Here is a 9689-nt window from a genome sequence, read left to right as displayed (position 1 = left end):
ACATTGCAGGCAGAACTGTAAATTTCTTGTTAGAGATGCCCCCTGCCTTTACCTGGCCAGCTCTCCTCCCAGGCCAGCTAAGTAATGAAAGTCAACAGGGTGCCTTTCCCCTAGGAGGTTCACACCTCCCTTAGGATGTACCCCATGTGAAGAGATAGATAGATCTGGGCCTCTTATCTTACAAGGCCTAAAGCCCACCTGATTATTATCAAGCCCCTTCTGTCAGGTTCTATTTGCCTCTCACTCAGAAAACTTAATTGTAGCTTAGACAGCACCTTTCTTAGCTCCTCTAATAATGACTCTGTTCTAGACCCTGTCTAGCACACTTGGGCCTCATTCCTTTGTAATCATAACCTCTACTCTACCACCAATGGCTCTACTCCCAACCTGTGTGTACTGATGGTCCTCTTCCCCACTTAATGCTGTATAATTGTTCAGACCTGGTTAATGCCACTCTTAGGATCACTGGTTACTATCCTCACCCTGTCTTTCATGACCTTGTCTAAATATGATCAGAGTTGACAAACTCAGAAGGCTTCCATAGCCTTGGCAACTCCTGACGGGAGCCTTGGGTGGTTACTGGCACCATAAACTAGAGTGTCAATTTGTTGTGTCAACAACAGGAGCCACTGTGCACTTGCTCCTCATGTGGGATCTCTGTCCTTAATATGCTGTACATTTTGATTTAATGCTATAACTAGTACTCAAACAGTATGTTTCACTTTGTGTTTCTATGTGGGTGCAAACTGTTGAAATCTTTACTTAATATATGCTAAATGATCTTCTGTATATAAAGAGAACTGAAAATGAATCTTGATGTGAATGGAAGGGGAGAGGGAGCAGGATGGGGAGGATTGCTGGTGGGAGGGAAGTTATGGGAGGGGGAAGCAATTGTAATCCAAAAGCTGTACATTGGAAATTTATATTCATTAAATAAAAGTAAAAAATAAAAAAATTTAAAAAACGACCAGGAGAAGCACCTGGCTCCACGCTTCGGATCAGCTCTGTGCATACCGCAGCATGCCAGCCGTGGTGGCCATTGAGGGGTGAACCAACGGAAAAGGAAGACCTTTCTCTCTATCTCTCTCTCACTGTCAACTCTGCCTGTCAAAAAATAAAACTAAAAAAATAAAAAAAAGAGTCATGATGCTGAGCCAGTAGCTAGACCCCTTACTTGAGTTTTATAATGTGTATTTTGGATATTCTAGGAGAATTATTTTTACTTCTTCCCTCCTTCTTTGTGCTTTGGTTATCTAAGGTGGACACATGAACTGTGAATTAGGGAGGTATTCCAAATTTAGCTTTGAATTAAATAATTTTGTGGGTTTTTATTTTAATTTTTCATTTGGATTGTTCTCATAGGCATAGATTACATCTTGTAGGTTCTAAGTAACTGCATCATAACAAAGACCATTGTATATGATGGCAGTTAAAAATACTTGGCTTGGGGATTAACATAGGGCTTATAGATAGTATCTACCCATGAGATTTTGTCCTGGATTTAGGAGAACTTTATAAGCTGATTGGCGGTAGCTTTTTATTACTGATGGACATTAATGTACTGAGAACACCTTGTCCTTTAAATAATAAAATACAAATGAAGATTTATACGTGAGTTCCCTTTTGTCTTGATCTACCATGGTAAAGCATTGAAATCCTGTTGGTTCTGCCTTTTAGATCTCACTGTAATCTATTGCCTCTTCTCCATTCCCACTACCACCATACCTTGATTCAGTTCCTTCTAAATTATCTTTAATATATTTTTTAATTGACCACCCTGCTTTTTTGTTTTTCTTACCTTTGTGTCCAAAGCCTTTTAGTTCATCTCACTTTCTTTGCCACTTTCTGATTGCTCAGTATCTCTTACTACAATTTCTAGAGAAATCAAGTGGATGGTAGTTCTTTCAACACATCATACAAAAGAATGCTCAATAAATAATGAATGGAATGCCTTAAATAGCTAGGGTGAACATTTGACCTGCTTGGCCCTGGATGGTTCCTGTTTATACATTTCAACCCTGTGTAGTTATTAATATGTCCCTTTTTATCAAATTTATCTCAGAACAACATATTATACATTCACCTAATTGTGGCAGTTATCAAATAGATATCTACTTCATTGTCTCTTCTATGAGATAGTTCTTGAGAATCAGAAATAGCATTTGTTTATTTTAATCGCCTCATTTATTCATTCAACTTAAGAGACTGACTCTGTCAAGATGCTGAGTTTTAATGTCAAAGCAAACATGTTTCTTGTCCTCCTTAAGTTTTCATTCTGTCAAGAAGGAGCAGTCTACACAAAGAATATTGCCTGAAATAGTAAACATTAGTGTGAAATGAATAGATTTAAGCATTCCTAATCCTGCAACTCTAATCCTATGAATTATAATTGATAAACATAAAATTCCATGTCATCCAGCTATCCATTTGCATTTCTACTTAAAAACAAAACACCACACATATACCTAGGAATGCATAATATTTATATGCTATCTTGATATTAAACATGAGAAAAAATGAAAATAGAGTAATAGCAACTTTGAATCTCTTCTTTTTTAATCAATTTATAATCCTATGTGTTTCTCTACAGTGTGGATTATCATTGTAGATACTCTACTTATCTCTCACTTTTTATTTGACAGATGAAAAATCTGGGGTTTTAGAAACTGAGCCTTAAGACGAAAGATATCCTTATCTATCTATCTATCTATCTACCTATCTATTTATCTATTTGAAAGGCAGAGTTACAGATACGCAGAGGCAAGAGAGAGATTTCCACCTGCTGATTCACTCCCCAAATGGGTGCAACAGACAGAACTAACATTATCCAGAGCTAGGAGCTTCTTCCAGGTCTCCAATTTGAGTACATGGGCCCAGGCAATTGCGCTATCTTCTACTTCTTTCCCAGCTTATAGCAGAGAGCTAGACTGGAAGTGGAACAGCAGGGACTTGAACCAGGGCCCATATGGGATGTCATACCTGAAGGCAGAGCCTTAGCCTATTAGGTCACAGTGCTGGCCCCAAAAGATTTCTTAATCCAGTATTTCATTTAGGTTAGCCTTTAACCAAGACTTCTTAACCATATTTCCATTGGCAAACTCAACTCTAAACTCTTTTCATCTGTTGCCTCTTTGTGAATTGATAATGTTGTCTCAAAACTTAATCAAACGTATAAATGATATGATGTAAAACATTTAGTCCCTTATCCTGGCTCCTAGAAGATACTTGGCAATGTTAGTTCTATATCCAGTTCCCCTGTTTGTTTCTGTACTTGGTGAATTAGAGGATGGTGTAAAATGATTTGAAAAGAATAAACATCAATAAAACACAAATAAAAATTGTATTCTCAAATCTGGATGTTAAACTATGCTGTCTACACCTCTGCTAAAAGTTACATTGAATTCATAGTCATTTATTATTTGAGAGAAACTTTCCAGGAACAAAGAAGTCAGTAAGATTTTTCTGAAAGAAGACAGAATTTATAAAAGAACCATAATTTGGTCGTCAGCAGCAATGGGTGTCACTTTTTAAGATTTTGGTCCAAGACAGGACGAAGAACATCAACTGATCCTTAAGATTTGGGGGTGGGAAGGAAGGGACGAAGGGGTGTAAACCAAAGCAGACCCCTCTGGTTCCCAGTCTGTTTCCATCTACCCCACACTGAAGCTCTTGGAGATGGCCAGAAGGTCTATCTAGGAATACCCTGGCCCGGACTCCATTTCCCAGAGTCACCAGGTCTCTGACGTTTTCCGCGCTCAGAATGCGTGTGCGTGTGAATGTGGGCGAATGTGTGCGTGCGCATGCGCATGCCTGCCCAGGTCGCTCAGAGTTGGAAACAGGAAGTTTGCTTACTGATCGCAGTGGGACGTATGAGGCCGCGCTGCTCCTTCTCACACATTCACTGAATATCTTGCTCGGTAAGTGCAACCCAGGCAGTTTGTGAGCGCACACCCGGAGCCTGCCACCTGCTGCTTCTGTGCCTCTGCATCTGCCGCCTGTGTGTCCCACGTGCCGTGGACTTTTCCTGTCCCACGCGCTCCGCTTTGCTCCCTGTGTGGCCTGAAAAAGGGGACGTGCTCCCGGTACTTTCCATGGCAAGTACGGAGAACAGGAAGAGGCACCTATGTGTGTGGGAAGGGGGTCGGTGCGAGGGCGGCTGGCGGCTCCCAGACGTGGCTCACTTGCTTCTCAGTGATCCTCGCAGCTTCCTCAGGCAGGCGGGGAAGGGACCCGGGATGTTGTGTCTCCCACCGCCGCTTCCCAGCCTCACAGCGCTCGGTCAGTCCTGCGGTCTACATCGCTCAAACTGCTTAAAGTGCAACGGAAGGGGGAACTGCACAAGCAGGGCAGGTGGGAGCACAGTGAAGGAAGGCAGGGAGACTCCGTTCTCTTTATTTAAATAAGCCCGGTTCCCACTTCGGTTAGGTAGCAGAATGCCGTCCGACCAGGCTTCCCACTGTATCCCACGGTGGTTTAGGCGAGGAGGGGCTCAGTGGCCTTCAGCGGGAAGCCGTAGGTGGCAGAGGGGTGAGGAAGAAGGCTCAGACTAGGATCTTTTTCAGGCCTCCCATCCTGCACCTCATTGGCCCAGTGAGGTCCCCTCTCCCCCCCCCCCCAGGACACATCTGGCAGCTGGGACCCTGTGTATGTGGCTAACTTTTTCCCAGAGGGAGCAGCGTGAAGGGTATGGATTGATCTCTCTTCCGTGTTTAATTAACAGACTTATTTCAATCTGGAGCTTGAAGAAATGGAAACGTAGCTGTTGACTTATTTTTCTGCTTTTCAATTTCTGTCTTCAGCTCCTCTTGTTAGCAAGGATGTCAGCTGTTATTACCTGCCACTGATCCTTTTGCAAAGTGGGAAGTGAACTGCAATCAAGAAGTCTACTGTGTGAGTCAATAATGAATTCTTTTAATCTGGATTTACATAAAGTAGAAAACTGTGATAAATACAGAAAAGTAATAGTTTTCTCTGCTCAGTTCTTTTTTTTTTTTTTTCAAAGATTTATATATTTATTTGTAAGTCAGTGTTAGGAAAAGAGTTGCAGATTGGTGCCTCCTCACACGGGGCACTAAAATGTTAGGAAAAGAGTCATAGAATAGAGAGGAGGCAGTGCATGAGTTTACAGCCAGAACGAATTTATTCAGAGAAAATAAATCCACAGAGGAAGGTGACCAACTGCCTGCGCGTACAGGATAGAGCATGTGGCAGAAGGCCTCGACCCCCAGGGGCAGGGTCTTTTTAAGAGGGCTAGGGCTGGGGAGTGGTGATAGGGGGCAGCAGGCAGAGGGGAATTCTAAGAACTGGGTGAGGCCTGGGAAGGCAGTGGAAGATGGCCCAAGTCCTTGGGCTCTGCACCTGCATGGGAGACCTGGAGGAGGCTCCTGGCTCCTGGCTTCGGATCAGCTCAGCTCTGGCCGTTTCGGTCATTTGGGGAGTGAACTGGTGGAATGGAAGACCTCGCTTTCTGGCTGTACTTCCTTCCATAACAGAGCTGATCTGAAGCCAGGAGCTTTCTTCTAGATCTCCCATGTGGGTGCAGGTGCCAAGGACTTAGGCCATCTTCTACTGCTCTCCCAGGCCATAGCATAGAGCTGGATCAGAAGTGGAGCAGCCGGGACTCGAACTGGTGCCCATATGGGATGCTGGCACTGCAGGCAGCGGCTTTAACTGCTATGCCACAGTGCTGGTATCATTCTTTACCATTTTTAATAGAGAAATGTTTTACTGTGAGGTACATGATCTGGTAATGTAGCATGATGTCTTTAAGGAAAGGTGCCATGTGCGGAAGCAGTCTGATGGTGTCCATTCATCTTCCCATTAATGACCTTCATTGATGCCTACCATAGGATGGCAGAAGGCAATACTCTTTCTGAATTGCATCAAGTCAGGAGGATTCATCTACAGTTTATATAAGATTTCATTGTATGAGAGAATAGTCATAATAGTGCATTGTATAGGTTTTGTTTTTTTTTTTTTTAAACGATTAATTTTATTTACTTGAAAGGCAGAGTTACACAGAGAGAGGGAGAGATAGAGAGAGGTCTTCCATCCATTGGCTCACTCCTCAAATGGCCACAATGGTTTGGGCTGGGCCAGGCTGAAGCAAGGAAGTAGGAGCTTCTTCTGGGTCTCCCATTTGGGTGCAGTGGCCCAAGTATTTGGGCCATCCTCCACTGCTTTCCCAGGTGCATTAGCAGGAAGCTGGATTGGAAATGGTCCAGACTGACTTGAACCAGTGCCCTTGTGGATGCCAGAATTGAAAGTGACTGCTTAACCCACTATGCCAGCCCCAAGGGGATTGTTTTCAAAGGGGGAGCTAAATTTTTTTGATATAGCTCAATATAAAAATTATAATGTGTAGTAGATGATGATTTTGGTTATATTTTGAGTTTCATTAAAATTTTTTAGCGTGTATTTTTGAAGTTAATGAGTCCTAGTATTTATCTTATATATCCTTGTTTTGATAAAATAAACTTTTTCTTATCTCTCAATTAAAATAATTTTAAAAATATATTTATTTTGTGTATTTGAAAGGCAGAGTGACAGAGAGTGAGAGAAAGAACTCTTTCAGCCCCCAAATAGCTGCAATGGCCAGACTAAAGCCAGTAGAAGCCTGAAATACCATTCGGGAATCCCATGTGGTGGCAGCAACCCAAGTGTTGGGCCATCTTCTGCTGCCTTTCACAGGCATATTAGTAGGGAACTGGATTGGAATGGAGCAGCTGGAACTTGAACTGGTGCTCATATGGGATCTGGCATTGCAGGTGGTAGCTTAACCCAGTGTGCCACAAAGCTAGCCCATCAATAGACATTTTGAAGTGGAATCAGTGACTATGGACAATCATGATCTAAATTCACAAGGGAAATGGAAAGAAATTTATTCTTACTCCAGTTGGTTCCATGGGCCTTTACTGGACATCTGCTTTGACTAGGCCAATAAGCGAAACAAAAGGAGTCAGAACTTCAGTTAACATTTTGCTCTAAATCAGGGGTGGGGAACATCCAGCCTGTGACCATGTAAGGTCCATGAAATCATTTGTTCTGACCCTGCCAAGGCAACTGCAGGTGGGACTGGATAATCAATCTGTAGCAATCTTATTTTTAAGTTGATACTTTTGTACTGTCCATGAATGATGTTATAAATATTCAGATGGTCTTGGCAGAGAAAACTTTTCCAACCCTGCAAAATGATAATGGCAAATTCAAAGCAGTTTACTAATCTCTTTAAGAATAAATGAATAGGATCTGGCGCTATGCCCTAGTAGGTTAAGCCTCTGCCTGTGGCTCTGGCATCTCATGTAGGCACCACTTCATGACCCTGCTGCTCCTCTTCTAATCCAGCTCTCTGCTAATGGCCTGGGAACACAGTGCAAGATGGCATAAGTGCTTGGGCTCCTGTACTCATGTGGGAGAGCCCAAGAAATCTGGCTTCAGATCAGCCCAGCTTTGGCTGTTAGAACCATTTGGGGGAGTGAACCAGTAGAAGGAAGACCTCTCTCTGTCTCTCCTTCTCTTTATCTGTAACTCTGCCTCTCAAATAAGTAAGTAAATATTTAAAAAAAAAAAAGAATGGATGAATAGAATTAGCAATCCTGTGAAAGATAGTTGTAGGCAACATAAGCCAAAGTCATCAATTATGTTACTGAATACTGTTAGAGATACCAAGCATGTTGTTGAAGTGACTTTATTCCTTCTCAGAACAGAGAATTGGAATCCTGTGTGTTGAGAGAGGCATGTGCATCAAAAATAATGCTGCTGCTGTTGGCTTACAGAGAACCTGTTTCAGAAAATGCATGTTTATGGCTAATCTGCATGAAGTATACATGTTTACAATTGGTACCAATTCATATGTACAAGTGTTCTTTTCTAGATATGCATGATATGGGGATTCTTTAATGTCTGGTCCTTGATAAGGGAGATGAAGAGAGGATGGATATTTGGGGAAATTTCATAGCTCAAAACCAGTCTCTGAATATTAAGTCTGCCATGAGTAGTGCTGCTTTAAATTATAGAACCCCCATGTACTCTGTTGGGTGACCTGGGTTTGTCAGGTCAATAACAGGAAACCTGTTTCTCATTCTCTCCCTTTCTCTCTGTATCTCTGCCTTGCAAATAAGTAAATCCTAAAAAAAAGATCTTCATCTGAGATGGCTGCAATGGGGATAATGTATTTTCCAGGGAATAATGTATTTGAAGGTTTTTGTAGGTTTTTTTCTTTGACTCAGGTGAATTTCACCTGGAATGTAGACAGACCAAAGTCAGTTATGTGCAGACCACAGAAGTTGTCTGTTGATTTTTCTGAGTGACCACGGTGTTCTGCTGCTGCCTACTGGATCCTGAAGCCTGTGGTGGCTCTCACCTGAGCATCTGTAAGCCAGAAAGAGTCTTTACCACTTGAGGGTTCCATATTTTTCTCCCCCCCCCCTTTTTTTCTCTTTGCTATTTCTGCTGGTCTGCAAAGAGGATGATTGCCCAGGAATAGTCACTGCCTTGATCCAAGATGCCACTTGTCACACAAGATTGCTTCTTGTGTGACACTGGCCATTGAAAGGGACTCTGATGGACTTAAACTGGGCATCTTCAAGGTAGACAACTTGTCCTGCCTTCCAACCCTTTGGCAGTGCAATGAATGCCAATACGTTAACAAGTGTAGCTTTCTAGAGAATTTGATGGAGGAGAAAGGCTGAAGAAATTCATCATCCCTCATTTCATTGCTTTTGTCATGTTTCTCTGATTTTGGTATTATTTTATAATTTTCCAACAGACTGCCTATGATTCTGTTTTCATAGCTCTCAAGCCTTTTCTGCTTCAGGCTATTTTTCAGAGAAGGACAAAGATATTATCAGTTACCATAAAGTATTTCTAGAAATTGTGTTTTCATTGTGACTGCAAGATTGGAAAACTGACTTCTCTTGGGACCTAACAGTTTTGATGGGTGCTTATCCTGGGGCTCACTTTGAGCACTAGATGGAATTGTTCCGTGTGACTTCTTCATATTTCAGGTTCCTGCTCATAGAAAAACTTTTCTCATGTTTTTTGAGTGCCTGGTTGGGTTACAACTGCCTATAGTGAGAACTAAACATTTATTTGGCACTTGGAGATTCAAATTGCTGAATCATGCAGTCTCCTGCATTAATTTAATTAGAAAATGCGTTTTGAAATATTTGGGCTGTGTGTAGACAGGGCAGTTTTCCTGGATCCTGGTAAGAACTGATGTACTGATAGTGTTTTTCCAACCCATATTGTATTCTGAGATTTGCTTCATTTTATTTTTTTAAAACTATATCTGAGCTTTGCTTCCATCTCTTCTGAAGTTTTTGTGCTTCCATCCTCTTTACAACCACAGACGTGAGTACCCATTCTTCCTTCTCTTTTTGATACTGAGAAGAGTAATGGAGACATTTCAGCTCTCTTCCTTGTCAGCACATCTTCCTCAGGCTATCTCCTTGAGTTAGACACTAGGTTAACTTTGCTACCTGTACTTAGTGTAACTTTACAAGGAAAGTCATCATAATCAACCTGCCTTGGAAACCTTTCATGTTTTATTTTGAAATATGTTGTGAGTGTTGTGAGTGTGTCTTTTGTATCCATGTCTGTAAGCTGGAGACTTCCCACTGAAAGCAGAAGGCTGCTGAGGGACAGCACAACTGTAGCTTTGCTCTATTATTTGTATGTGGCTCCTCTTT

The 9689-nt window shown here is 41.9% G+C and overlaps 1 protein-coding gene across 8 annotated transcripts in view; it reads left to right on the top strand.

Moving 5' to 3' along the window:
* Positions 1 to 3828: 3828 nt before the first annotated feature.
* LOC133768845 (zinc finger protein 260-like) overlaps positions 3829 to 9689 on the top strand; it is a 52997-nt gene continuing 47136 nt past the window's right edge. For all 8 annotated transcript variants that reach the window (XM_062203761.1, XM_062203760.1, XM_062203766.1 and 5 more), the window contains exons 1-2: positions 3829 to 3917; positions 4800 to 4890. The gene's annotated coding sequence lies outside the window, so the exon portion shown is untranslated. The remainder of the gene's footprint in view (positions 3918 to 4799; positions 4891 to 9689) is intronic.

The sequence above is a fragment of the Lepus europaeus genome, chromosome 10 (assembly GCF_033115175.1).
Source record: "Lepus europaeus isolate LE1 chromosome 10, mLepTim1.pri, whole genome shotgun sequence".
NCBI lineage: Eukaryota > Metazoa > Chordata > Mammalia > Lagomorpha > Leporidae > Lepus > Lepus europaeus.
This window is presented reverse-complemented; position numbering and strand designations above follow the sequence as displayed.